The sequence below is a fragment of the Aedes albopictus genome, chromosome 2 (genome assembly GCF_035046485.1).
Source record: "Aedes albopictus strain Foshan chromosome 2, AalbF5, whole genome shotgun sequence".
NCBI classification, from domain to species: domain Eukaryota; kingdom Metazoa; phylum Arthropoda; class Insecta; order Diptera; family Culicidae; genus Aedes; species Aedes albopictus.
In genome coordinates, this window is record NC_085137.1 from 75779615 (window position 1) to 75793901 (window position 14287).

General features: G+C 37.2%; 1 protein-coding gene across 2 annotated transcripts in view; it reads left to right on the forward strand.

The window, feature by feature from the left end:
* LOC109430162 (annulin) overlaps positions 1-14287 on the forward strand; it is an 81973-nt gene that overhangs the window by 642 nt on the left and 67044 nt on the right. The gene's annotated exons all lie outside the window — the stretch shown is intronic.

The following is a 14287-nucleotide window of genomic DNA, read 5'->3' on the forward strand; positions in this document are numbered from 1 at the left end:
AGAAAACGATATATTGTATTAAAGTGCTAGGCCTGCTCTAGGTTCTTCAAAAAGTCTATGGAATAATGAAATATAGACTTTTAGTCCAACAAGCGCAGTTTACTTATAGGGTGCTAGGCATCCTAAATGGAAACATGGAAAAAGTAAATCGAATAATAATCTGTACATATACGCAAAAATTGCGAGAATTTCGGCTTTTCGAGCCCATATGAAGTTGATCATCAACATTAACTTCTTTTCTCGATAGCTGTGTAGTGTCGGTAGCGGTTGTCTTAAGAATAACACTACGGACCGCCTGTTCCGGTGGTAAGAGTCCACTAAACAGGTGACCCCTAATTCATGGTGTGATGCAGCTAAATGCTTACCGTGCCTAGAATGAGTGGCTAGAGGGGTTTTAACCTTTCAGTACTCGCGCCAATTTTTGTAACGCGAGCAGTCGCGCGTTGTACTTTGTACAACACCCATACATTCTGAAATATCTAGGGATCCTGATTGTTTAGAGGAGGACTGACTTTGGCAAAGTTGTTGTAAATTCCATGGGCTACTTGATGCTGACAAAGTTGATTCGTAATACGTCCACTAGGCGGCGCTAGTGAGCAATATCATGTTATATCTTATATCTCAGGATCCTGATGTCTTAGAAAGATGGTGTCTTCGGCAAAGTTGTTTGGTAAGTCAACGGCTTACAGATTATTGGCCGTTTAATTGGAAATTCCACCACTAGGCGGCGCTAGTGAGCAAATAAACGTTATATCCTATGTATCTCGAGATCCTGATTACTTAGAAAGATGGTGTCTTTGACAAAGTTGTTTGGTAGGTCAAGGACTTACGGACGATTCGCAGTTTAATTTGAAATTTCACCACTAGGCGGCGCTAGTGAGCAATTTCATGTTATATCTTATATCTCAGGATCCTGATGTCTTAGAAAGATGGTGTCTTCGGCAAAGTTGTTTGGTAGGTAAACGGCTTACAGATTATTGGCCGTTTAATTGGAAATTCCACCACTAGGCGGCGCTAGTGAGCAAATAAACTTTATATCCTATGAATCTCGGGAAAATGATAACTTAGAAAGATGGTGTCTTCGACAAAGTTGTTTGGTAGGTCAAGTACTTACGGATGATTTGCAGTTTAATTTGAAATTTCATCACTTGGCGGCGCTAGTGAGCACGTAAATATTATATATTATGTATCTCTGGACCCTTATTACTTAGAAAGATAGTGTCTTCGGCAAAGATGTTTGGTATATCAAGGGCTTATAGATGAGTGACAGTTTGATTTCAAATGCCACCACTAGGAGGCGCTAGTGAGCATGTAAATTTTTAATCTCATGTAGGATCCCGATTAAAAAGGCACGGTACACCGTCTTCAGCCAGATGCTGTATAGACTTAACAGAACTTAACACTAGACCATGGACACGACATACATTACATGCACCAGTGGATAGCATGGTGCGGTTACACGCTTGGTAACGCTAACCGAACGGCCACGAAGCTCCGCTTTACTCAGAAAGATGGTGTCTTCGGCAAAGTTGTTTGGTAGATCAAAGACCAAATGGAGGAAAAGTTACCTCTCGTGCCGACCTTCTAAAAGATCGAAAACTTACAGATAGTTGTCCGTTTGAATCGTTATTTCACCACTAGATGACGCTAGGGAACATAAAAAGTGTATATGCAATAGTTCTCAGGATCCTGGTTATTAGAAGAGAGATGGTGGTTTCGGCATAGTTGTCAAATAGGTTAAGTGCATTTGGTTGATGGGTCGTTGAAATCAATATTTCGCCAGTAAGTGGTGCTAATGAGTATGCAAATTTTATATCTTATATATCTCCGAGTTTGATTACCTTGGAAGTTGATATTATTGGCAAGGTTGTTTGGTAGATCAAGGGCTTTCAGTTGATTGACCATTTGATTCGTGCTTCTGCCACCAGAAGACGCTAGCTGTAAAGTTGCAAAAGCATGAACGTGTTATTATTCATCTAGAAAAAAATCAACTAGCTGTAATTTTTTATACTTCCCAAAGTTTTCAAAATTTGAAAATTACACAACTAGTTGATTATAATTAGTTTAAATTTGCACTTGATTGATTATTTTTACATGAAGAGTAAGCGCTTAGTAAAATATTCAATATCTGACCGTCGTATTTCAATATACTCTTACTTAAGGTTGTCAATGTCACGGGATAAGTACATCGATCCTTTATCCATCAAACAACAATGTCGAAGACATCATCTATCTAAGTAATCAGGATCTTGAGATATATGAGGTATAAAATAGGAATGCTCACTAGTGCCACCTGGATGTGAAATTGCACGTCATATTTGTCTTCATCAGTTAGTGTTTGATCTACTAAACAACTCTTCAGAAGACACCATCTTTCTAAGTAATCAGCGTCCTGAGACATATGAGTTATTAAATTTGAATACCCACTTGCGCCACCTAGATGTGGAGTTTCAAGTCATACGGCTCTTCATCAGTTAGTATTCGATCTACTAAACAACTTTGCTGAAGACATCATCTTTCTAAGTAATCAGGATCTCGAGATATATGAGTTGTATGAGTTATCGAGATATATGAGATGTATGAGTTATAAAATTTCAATGCCCACTAGCGCCACCTAGATGTGAAGTTTCAAACCAAACGGCTCTCCATCAGTTAGTGTTTAACCAACCAAACAACTTTGCCGAAGACACCATCTTTCTAAGTACTCAGGATCCTGAGTTATATGGGATATAAAAATTACATGCTCACTAGCGCCGCCTATCGGTTGAAATCTGAATTTCTCAGATCACCTCGCGAAGGCCCTTGATATCCCATATAACTTTGCCGAAGACACCATATTTCTAGATCATTTAGATTTTGAAATACACTAATTCACATTCAACTTTCTATCTTATCTTAAATAAAGTACGTTCTTCATATTGCGATTTTCAATTTTCCGCATTATAAGGCCGTTCGCAATGCTGTTTTATTTTGTATGGCGAGTTTTAAAAATTTTAAAACTCGCCATACAAAATAAAACAGCATTACGAACGGTCTAAGGAGTTATACTGTTTTCAAAAAAGGTTTTATAATATTCCAAATAAGATTCCTGTAGAATACATTTGGGGTTGACATCGATAGAAAAGATGGTTTCAAAGTAATAGTCGATAATTCTCATGTATTGTACAAAGTACAACAGCGCGATTAACGGAAGGTTAATAAAAATCCCAAGTAACAATTCAGAACCATTAATAAGCATGCCAGTTTAATAAACATTCTACAGAAGCGCCGACAGTTGAACAAGAGTATGCGTTGATCAAAGTGACGAACAAACATTACAAACGGTTAAAATAGAACTTTTGTTCATCATATAGATGTTAATTTAATAACTAGTCGAACAAAAGTTTAAAGAAAGTTGTTTAGAAATTACCGTCAATAGCATAATAATGTTGTAACAATGTTAGAAGAGAAGCTGCTTCTAACTCATTAGATATCGTTGTTCCACATATGATTCTCAGTGGAACAAGTAGCTTAAGTATAGTTTAATAATACTTGCTTAGTCATTTCATTCAGTTGCTGATTAGTAGTGTAATAGTATCACTTCATAGTTATTGTTCGCCATGTTCACAATTATAAATCTGATCACTGTTTTTAAGCCCGCACTGGATTAAACATTAACCAAGAGAGTTGCAGCAGCAAATAATTATATACCGAACACTCTTAAAAACATCACAACTTACCTTTAAAACTACAATGATGAACGATAGCGAGACCACTGAGCTTTAAAAACGGCAGCTGAAGCCCCTCTAACTACCATCGGCAGAAAGTTCCCCAGTGGCTCGTTTCTTCTGCATGACACGACGCGGATTGAACATTGTTTTCATTTGGCTCGAGATCCATTTAATGCCTGATGCTTTTCACTGAAATCACACACTTCCGATACGAAAAATGTTAAAAATTATTTAAACACAGCTCAATTGACTGGATGTTCACAATGGTTAAGAAGTGTTTGACAGCTGGCAGTTTTGCAAAACAACAACATCAGCTACACACAGCTACTGTTAAGCTGCAGTAGCACTGCAGATGAACAAACCTTGCTAAAAGGTTTATAAGCATGAACAAACGTTGCGGTAATGATTAATCAAACATTGATCAGCTTTAATGTCGATCTAGACAATTAGTCGAATAATATTACTCAAGCGATGTTTATTCAACGCATGAAAGGAAACGTCGTCGACCTAATATTTAAATACTGCTATTTTATTTTCAAATCTTGTATCCCGGATTGGAGCAGAGCAGATGCAGACGACAGTGGAGCAGTAGGTCCCGAGTTCGAGTCTTGTCATTGTTGAAAGTTTTCCATAAACATGTAATTAAAATGCACAGCTGTAAGTAATTTAAAGTTGTTTCAAGTTTAATATACAGGGGATGGCCAAAATGTTTGGGATAGGCAACTTTTTTTTCTCTTACAAAAAGGTTCAACATGCTATAACTTTTCATAGAGTGCATCAAAAAATCTCAAATTTTGACTGTTTGTCAACCTGTTATATGTGCATTATTGGTACAAATTTGGGCTCGATTAATTAATCTTTCGCAAAGTTAGAACCGTTCGGGTTAAACACTATTTTTTAGGCAACTCATTTTTGAGCTGTCATATCTCGGAAACCAGTAAACCGAATTGAATGAAATTTTGAACGTACACTAACAATATGCAAATGCTTCACAAACTATTAAAACATGGGTACTTTTCAAACGTTGAAAAAAATTATCATAGATTGACAATTTTTGGATTTTTCTCGAAAAAACGTAATTTTTTTACATCAATGTCAATAAATTTTAGTGTTGATATCCAAAGATTTTCCACTTCTGTTCTCAACCCAAGTAACAATTCAAAACCGTTGATAAGCATGCCAGTTTAACAAATGTTCTATAAAAGCGCCAATAGTTGAACAAGCATATGTGTTGATCAAAGTAGCGAATAAGCATTTCAAACAGTGAAAATAGCACCTTTGATCATCGTATAATTGGTAATTGAATAACAAATTGAACAAAAGTTTAAGGAAAGTTGTTTAGAAATGTCCACCAATTGCCTAAGAGGTTTGTAATAATCTTAGAACACAGGCTGTTTCCAACGCATCGGATGCCGCTATTCCACATATGATTAACAGTGGAATAAATGCTTAAACGTAGTTTAACAAAACTTGCTTAATCAGTTTTTTCAGCTGCTGATTAGTAATGTAACAGTATCACTTAATTGTCATTGTTCGCCATGTTTACATTTGTCTACGCGGTTGCTGATTACAAGAATTGATCATCACATATGAGCCTTGCTGCAACAGCACATAATTATATTTCACTATTTAAAACATTACAACTCACCTATTCACCAAAAGCAGCGAAACCACGGAAAACACCGTTGAACGGCAACTGAAGAGTCTACTGTAGCCGACATCGATGAGTAGTTCTCCCACCATTTCGTTTCTACGCCATAACACGAATCGAACGTCAAATATCGAATCCTTTCAATCTTGGTCGGGCTCAGGATCCACTTAATGTCGGGAGATTTACACTTGGGTGCAAGGTTTTTTCATTCCGGCATTATTAAGTGTCAAAAACTACACTCAGTTCACTTGTTTGGGTGTTGAAACTAAAATATGTTTGAACCGCAGCAAATTTAATAAACAACACCGTTGGCTACATAGCAGATTACACAGCTACTGTTAAGCTCCAGTAGCGCCGCTGATGAATAAGCGTTGTGGCAATGATTAAACAAACATTGATCAGATAATTGAATAAAGATACTTAAGTGATGTTTATGCAACGCATAAACGGAAACGTATTCGACTCAATCTTTAAATACTGCTCTGATTCTTCCAATTCATGTGATCCAGATTGGAGAAAAACAGATGCAGACGGCAGCGAATTAGAAGGTCCCGAGTTCGAGTCTTGCCATGGTTGTGAGTTGTTTCATAAAAAATGTAATTGAAATGCATTTCAGTAGCTTATATGAAGATTCATCAATGGAAATATGAAAAATGTGAATGATTAATTTATTTTTCCTATTTTTTGTGTTACATTCATATTTAAGAAACGCTTACGAAGCATTTGTTCCATCACATCCCTAAATATAAATAATTTTAATTGCCATGTTTTGATTGTATTGCAGTGGAATGATCGTCGTAGAAAGTTTGTTATTATGACCCTAGCGGCTAATTTGCTATAATGGTTTGAATGACCTTTATTAGACGTTTATACAAAAAAGCATCAAACAACTTCATTTAATAAACGTTAAAGAAAGGTTTCTGATATTTTTTGAAAAAAGTGAATATTTTAGCGTTGAACAGCAGCTGTATAACCGAGGTACGATAATTGAATAAACATTAATTTCACAATGCTTATAAAGCGGTAGTAGTTGAACAGATTCTCCATTTCTGGGCTAACAAGAGTTGAAAAACAGTTTAATTTGAACTAAATCAAATATAATTCGACTTATTGTTTAACAATACTGCTTTGAGAAACCTTTCTTAAATTGAAAATTGTTTCTTGGGAAGTTATCTCTAATCAGATATATTGGAGCTTATTTAGATTGAAGGAAGAAAACATTCAGCAATTTTTGTGTGGTATTGTATATTTGGCTTATTTTTCTCTATATGGGTAAAAATTTCAACCCAGTATAACTTAATTCGCCGTGAGAAAATATTACATTTTATAACGTCGTATTAAGTATCAATATATTGTTGATAAACGTTAAAAAATTCATTCAATTCGGTTCACTGGTCTCCGAGATATGACAGCTCAAAAATGAGTTGTCTGAAAAATAGTGTTTTACCTGAACGGTTCTAACTTTGCGAAACATTGATCAATCGAGCCCAAATTTGTACCAATGATGCACATATAATAGGTTGATAAGCAGTTAAAATTTGAGATTTTTTGATGCACTCTATGAAAAGTTACAGCATGTTGAATTTTTTTGTGGGAGAAAAAAATTGCCTATCCCAAACATTTTGGCCATCCCCTGTATGTAAAAAAAAATGAAAAAAGGCAATTTATTTTTTCCAATTAATTGGTACAGTAATATTGAAGAAACGTTTAACAAACATGTTTGCAGCATTTGTTCTATCAAATCTTTAAATAGACATGATATCCATGTTTTGATTGTATTGTGATGGAATGATTGTTGTAGAAATCTTGTTTTTATGAACTTAGCAGCTAATTGGTAAAAATGGTTTCCATGATCTTTATTAGACGATTATACAAAAAACATCATACAACTTGGTTTAATCAACGTTGAAGAAAAGCTTCTTATATTTTTGTAAATAGCTGATGATTTTGACGTTGAACAACAGTTGCATAACCAAGGAACAATCATTGAAAAAACATGCATTTCTCAATGCTTATACAACGGTCCTTGTTGAACAGATTCTCCATTTCTGGGCTAACAAGAGTTGAACAAAAGTTTCAGTTCCAGTAAACCAAATATTATTACACATATGGTTTAATAACAATGGTTTGAGAAACCTTTCTTAAATTAACAATTGTTTCTTGGGAACCTAACCGCTAACGGAGCCTGTGGAGTACCAGGGCGTCCTCCACAGTATTTTGCGCTTACTGCACCGAAGCAATGGTACAGTGTCCCAGGTAACAATTTGATGCTGTACAAACGTTTTTCAACTATTTTAAAGCAGCCTTTATTTGATCAAAAGCTGAGTACAAAAGGTACAATCCTTTATTCAGCTCCTAAACATCTAATTTTGGTGATTTTATTCAACCTTTAACTGATTTGAAGTTCATTGAAAGGCTGATTTAGAGTTCAATATACGCTTAATGGATCATCAATACAATTTATTTATTTTGGTTAAACATAAAGAATACACTTTCTTTAGCATTGTTTTCCATTTGCGGCTTTCTATTTCTAGAAGAGATGTTAAGGAATTGATAAATTGATCTATGGAAAAACTGGGATTTGAACTTGGACCTCCTGATTAATAGTCACTCACCTTAGCACCTACACCACACACAATTGTATACATATTCTCGAAAATGAGGACATTACTTGAACTAAACGTGGATTGAGGCTGAAGAAGCGATAAGGACTCATTATTTGGGTCAGCTGTAAAAAAATATTTGATTAGAGATTGAACAACAGGTGATTATAGGGTGACAATGGGTATTATCGGCAGGTTTGTTCTCTTCGTCATGGGGGGTTTTTGACAACCAAATGGCCTGAAACTTGGCCATATCATTCAGCTTAGTTGGGAAGGATTTGAGGCCAACTCTGAGTTCAATAGGGTTCAAAAAACCCCCCAAGACGAAGAGAACAAAACGGCCGAGAATAGGTAATTTCCCCTATATGCATGTTGGTGTCTGTTTTAAAGCTGGTGACACATATGAATAATATTATATTCAACTTGATATTCAGCCATCCTTGCACTGCTGATTAAAGTGGTTGAATAAGCCATACTTCAGACAAATATTCAGCTATAAATGTGTTCAGCCACTGACACCATTAACCAGCCAATGTGTTTAGGGTCAACCAAACAATCCCTCCCAGGACCAACATTTATGGAACATATTTTCAATATAAAAAGCTTTTTTGCGAAAAATTAATTCTCAGCTGTGCCGTTATTTTGACACTACAACTAATATTGAATGCATATGTCCTCATTATACATTACTGTTTAGGAAATGTGAGTGTCAAATAATAAAAAAGGTATCATTGATCGTCAAGAACCCCCCCCCCCCCACAGTAAATCTCTGGCTACGCCACTGCCCGGAACTCTTCCAAGAATTCATCTAGGAATTTCTCCAGGAATTTCTTCAGGAGTTCCTCCAGACATTCCTCCATGAATTTCTTCAGAAATTCCTCAAAAATTCCTCCAGAAATTCCTACAGCAATTTTTTTTTTAGTTTTTATTTTTGTGTATTTTAACTTAGATGCTAATTCTCAGAAGGCCGGCTCCAGAGGCACGTTATCCTCCATTTGGGACATTTGTGCCTAATGATGCTAATTCTACACTCAACCTCCAGGAATTCCTGCAGAAACTCCTCAAGGAGTTCCTCCAGACATTCCTCCATGAAGTCTTAAAAGTTTCTCCAGAAATTGCTCAAAGAATTCCTCCCTTGATTCCTCCAGTAATTCCTCCATAAATTACTTCAGAAATTCCTTCAGGAATTCCTCCAGAAATATGTCCAGAAATTCCTGCAAGGATTTTTCCAGAATTTTATTCCAGGGATACGTCCAGAAAATCCTGAGTGAATTTCTCCAGGAACTCTTCCAGGTATTTCTCCAGAAAATTCTGTAGGAATTTCATCCAGAATTCCTCCAAGATTTCCTCTAGGGATTTGTCAGGAAATTCCTCCAGAATATCTATCGTACAGGAATTTCTCCTGGAACTTTTTCAGGGATTCCTTAAGAAATTCCTCCATAGATTCCTGAATTTTTCCGGGAATTTACTCAAGAATTCCTCTAGGGATTCATTCATGAATTTCTACAGAAATTGCTCCAAAATACTTCCAAAAATTCCTTAAGAAATTCCTCGAGGAGTTCCTTCATATATTTCTCCAAGAAGCCTCAAAAATTTCCCCAGAAATTCCTCCACCAAAATTCCTTCAAGAATTCCTCCAGAAATACCTCCAGGAGTTCCTCCAGGGAATGCTCCAGGAATTAATCTCGAAAATCCTCTAGGAATTTCTGCCAGAATTACCCCAAGATTTCCTACAGGAATTCCTCCACGAATTCCTCCAGAAAATCCTAAAGAAACTCGGAACTCTTCCAGGAATTTCTCCCCAAACTCTTAAAGGAACTTCGCTAGGAATTCCACCAGGAATTCCTCGAGAAATCCCTCCAGGGATTCCTCCATGGTTTTTTCATTGACTCCTCCAGGAATTTCTGCGGGCATTTCTGCAGAAATTTCTTCAGGAATTCCTCCTGGGATTTCACCATGAATTTCTTTAATAATTCCTCCTGAAAATCATTTAGAAATTCCTTCAGAAATTCCTCGAAGAGATCCTCAAATATTTCTCCAGAAATTTCCAAAAGAATACCTCATGGAACTCTTTCATAAATTCCTCAAAAATTCCTTCAGAAATTCCTCCAGAAGTACCTCCAGGAATTCCAACAGGAATCAGGGATATCTAAAGTGATTTCTACAGGGATTCCTCCATAAAATCCTTTACGAATTTCTGCCAGAATTCCTCCAAGGAATCCTCCAGGTATTCTTCCAGGAATTCCTTTATTTTTTTTCAAATTCCTTCAAAAAAAATCCTCGAAGAGTTCCTCCAGACATTCCTCCAGGAAGCCTCAAAAATTTCTCTAGAAATTCCTCAAAGAATTCCTCCGGAGATTTCTTCAGTAATTCTTCCATAAAATTCTCCAAATATTCCTTCAGGAATTCCTCTAGAAATACCTCCAACCTTCAGGGATTGGTCTAGGATTTTTTTTCAGGGATTCCTCCAGAAAGTCATCTACGACTTTCTGCCAGAATTCCTCAAAGATTTTCTTCAGGGATACCTCCAAGAATTTCCCAATTCTTGAAGAAATTTTGACCACGGAACTCTTCGAGGAATTACTCCATGGATTCCTCCAGGAATTTCTCCAGAAATTTACCCAGGAATTGTTTAACGAATTCTTCCGGCAAGTCATCCAAGATTTTCTTCAGAAATTTTTCAAATAATTCCTCCTGAAATTTCTTTAGAAATTTCTTCAGAAATTCCTTGAGGACTTCCTTTAAACATTCAGCCAGGAATTACCCCAAGAACCTCAAATATTTCTCCAGAAATTTATCGAATAATTTCTCTGAAATTTCCTCAAGGAACTTCTCTATAAATTCCTCAAAAATTCCTTTAGAAATCCCTGCAGAAATACCTCCAGGAATTCAGAGATTCCTACGGGGGTTTCTGCAGGAATTTCTTCAGGGATTCTGCCATTAAATCCTTTAGAAATTTCAGCCAGAATTCCTTCATGACTTCTTCCAGGAACTCCTTAGGGAATTCCTCTAGAAAATCCTAAAGAAATTTCTCCCAGAACTATTTCAGAAATTCTTATAAAAATTCCTCCAGAGATTCCACCAAGAATTTCTCCAGGAATTTCTCCAGGAATTTCTCCAGGAATTTCTCCGGGAATTCCTCCAGGAATTTCTTCAGTAGTTCCTCCAAGAATTCCTCCAGGAATTGTTCCACGGATTCTTCCATGATTTTCTTCAGAAATTTCTCAGAAGATTCCTCCAGAAATTCCTTTAGGAATTTCTTCAGAAATTCTTCGAAGAGTTCCTTCAGACATTCCTCCAGGAATTCCTCCAGAAATTCCTTCAGGGATTCTTGCAGGATTTTTTTCAGGAATTCCTTAAAGAATTCCTCCAGGTATTCCTCCAGATATCCCTCCAGAAAATCCTCTAGGAGTTTCTGCCAGAATGCCTCCAAGATTTTCTCTGGGGACTCCTCCAGGAATTCCTCCACGGATTACTCTAGAAAATCTTAAATAAATTTCTCCCGGAACTCTTCCATGAATTCCTTGAGAAATGCCTCCGTGGGTTCCGCCAGGAATTTCTGCACAATTTTCTCCAGGAATTTCTACAGGAATTTCTTCAGGAATTCCTATAGGGATTTATCTATGAATTTCTTCAGACATTCTTTCAAGACGTCTCAAAAATTTTTCCAGAAATCCCTCAAAGAATTCCTCCAGGAGCTTCTTCAGAAATTCCTCCAGGAATTCCTCCATAATATCCTCCAAAAATTCCTCTTCTTTATATTCTGTCCAAGCTGTCCTCTAGCGAAAACCCTAAAGAAATTTTTTCCGGAACTTTTCCAGATATTTCTCCAGGAATTCCTCGAGAAATTTTTCCAGGGATTCCTCCATGAATTCCTTTGGCATTTTCTGCAGGAATTTCTTCAGGAATTCCTTCAGGCTTCCTCCAGGAGATCTTTCAAGGATTTTTTTAGGAATGCCTCCGGAGTTCCACAAACTCCTTCACGAATTCCTCCTGAAATTCTTCCAGAGATTCCGCCAGGGATTCTTCCAGAGATTTCTCCAGGTGTTCCTCTAGTAATTAATCCAGGTATTTCTTCAGGAATCCTTCCAGGGTTTTGTCAATGAATGTCTACAGGAATTCCTCCAGAAACTACTTCAGATATTCCACCAGATATTTCTTCAGGAATTTCTCCAGCTAATTATTAACGGATTCTTTCAGAAATTCGATCTAGATTTCTTTTACGGTTTCCTCCAATAATCCTTCCAAGGGCTCATCCTGAAATATCTTCACGGATTCCTGCAGGAATTTCTTCTGTAAATCCATCAGGAATTGCTTCTGAAATTCCCCCTGGAGTTACTTCTGGAATGCTTCCACGGAAATGCTCCAGCAATTGCTTTTGAAATTCTTTCAGGAATTCTTCCTCGGATTCCTCCAGGAATTCTTCCAAGGATTCTTTCAGGAATGCCTCCATCGATTCCTCCAGAAATTCCTACAGAGTTTTTTTTCTGAAATTCTATCAGGGATTCCACCAGGGATTCCACCAAGGATTTCTCCAGTAATTCCTCCAGAGATTTCCCCAGCAATTCGTCCAGGGATTCGTCAATGAATTCCTCGTGTAGTTGCTCCAGAAATTCCCCCAGAAATTGTTCCAGAAATTCCTTCAGGAATTCCTCCAGTAATTCCAGGATTACGCGGATTCCTCCAGAAACTATTTCACTGTTTTTCCAAGAAATACTCCTGTAATCCTTCTAGGGATTTATCCTGGTGTTCCTTCACGGATTCCTTCAGGAATTCCTCCGGGGATTCCTCCAGGGATTCCTCCAGGGATTTCTCCAGCATATTTCAAGTGCTTCCTCTAGCTATTCTTCCAGGGGCTGCTCCAGCAATTGTTCCTGAGATTCTGCCAGGGATTCCTTCAGCAATTTCTCTCCTCCAGGGAATTCTCTAGGATGGAAGAGATGAACCAGCCTAGGGCTGAAAATCTCTATAATAAAGAAATAATAATAATAATAATTCTCTAGGAATTCCTCCAGGGATTCGTCAATGAACTCCTCCAAGAATCCTTCCAGAAATTCTTCCAAATGTCCCTCTCGAAATTTATCCAGGGATTCCTCCAAAAATTTCTCCCGGAATTTTTCCAGAAGTGTCTCCAGGAATTCCTACACGGAAATCTCCAGGTATTCTTCCAAAGATTCCTTCTGGAATGCCTCCAGGAATTCCTCCAAAAAATCAAGAATTATGAAAATCCAAATGACGCTTCGCACTGAAAAGTTGATCGATTGTTCACCACCAGTACACCGCTGTTTGGACTTGCAGATTTGAGTTTCGAAAAATTCTAGGTGTGGTTTTGTTCTACCTTCACTTTAAAGAATTTCGGAAGGAACAACAGAAGATATTTTTTGGAGCACTTCCTATTCCTGGAGGAACTCCAGGGCAAACCTCTTTGAGGCCTCGAGGACAAATATCTGATTATTATTCTGGAGGATCATCAGCACGAATTCAGGTAGTAATTGTAGAGGACACTTTCGGAAAGATCCCTGGAGTAACCCCAAATGAAGTCATGAAAAGAACTACAACGGAAAGACTTAAAAAAATATTTCTTGGCTTTACATAATAATAGGGCTAAGGTATCTTATAATCAAGATAATATATTTAAAATGCATACTAGTGCCAAATTGTGGTTTACAAAAGTTACCGCCATACATTACTTTTTAACAACTTCGCCGAAGACATAATGTTTTTTCTACAATAACGCTTGAGGATAAGTAGAGGATTAAGAAGTCCTTGGAAGATCTTGTAGGTTAGTAGAGCTCAATACTCGATACAATGCAGTCATAAGATTATTAAGTATTAAGTATCAACTCTCCTTATAAACAATAAAAAAGCCGCGTACTTGCCTCTTATTTGTCACAATAAATTTTTGGTTGATATAAACTGAATAACAGAAAGCAGAAAAGAGATACATTAAAATTTCATGAACATTCATCAATATACCACTCCTCTCCCGAACGGCGTTGGTCAGTTTGTATTATTTGAAGAAACATATTATGATTATTCTAATTTAATCATACTCACCCATAGACCAAACAATGTCCCACTCACCTTCATCTGTCAAGTATCGAAGGCCTTGACCGTGAAGAGAGACTTTTGTCTGTGATCGCGCGTGACATCACCAACATCGGACAGCTGCTTCCAGCTATCGCGTGTGGGCTGGACGCACGACGGACGGGTTGAATTTGTAAACTAGTTGTCGCGCATTTTTACTACCCCAACCCATCTCTAGTTGTATTCTTGATCTTTTGAGGATCTGAGTAAAGGTTCATTTATTACATATGTTGTTG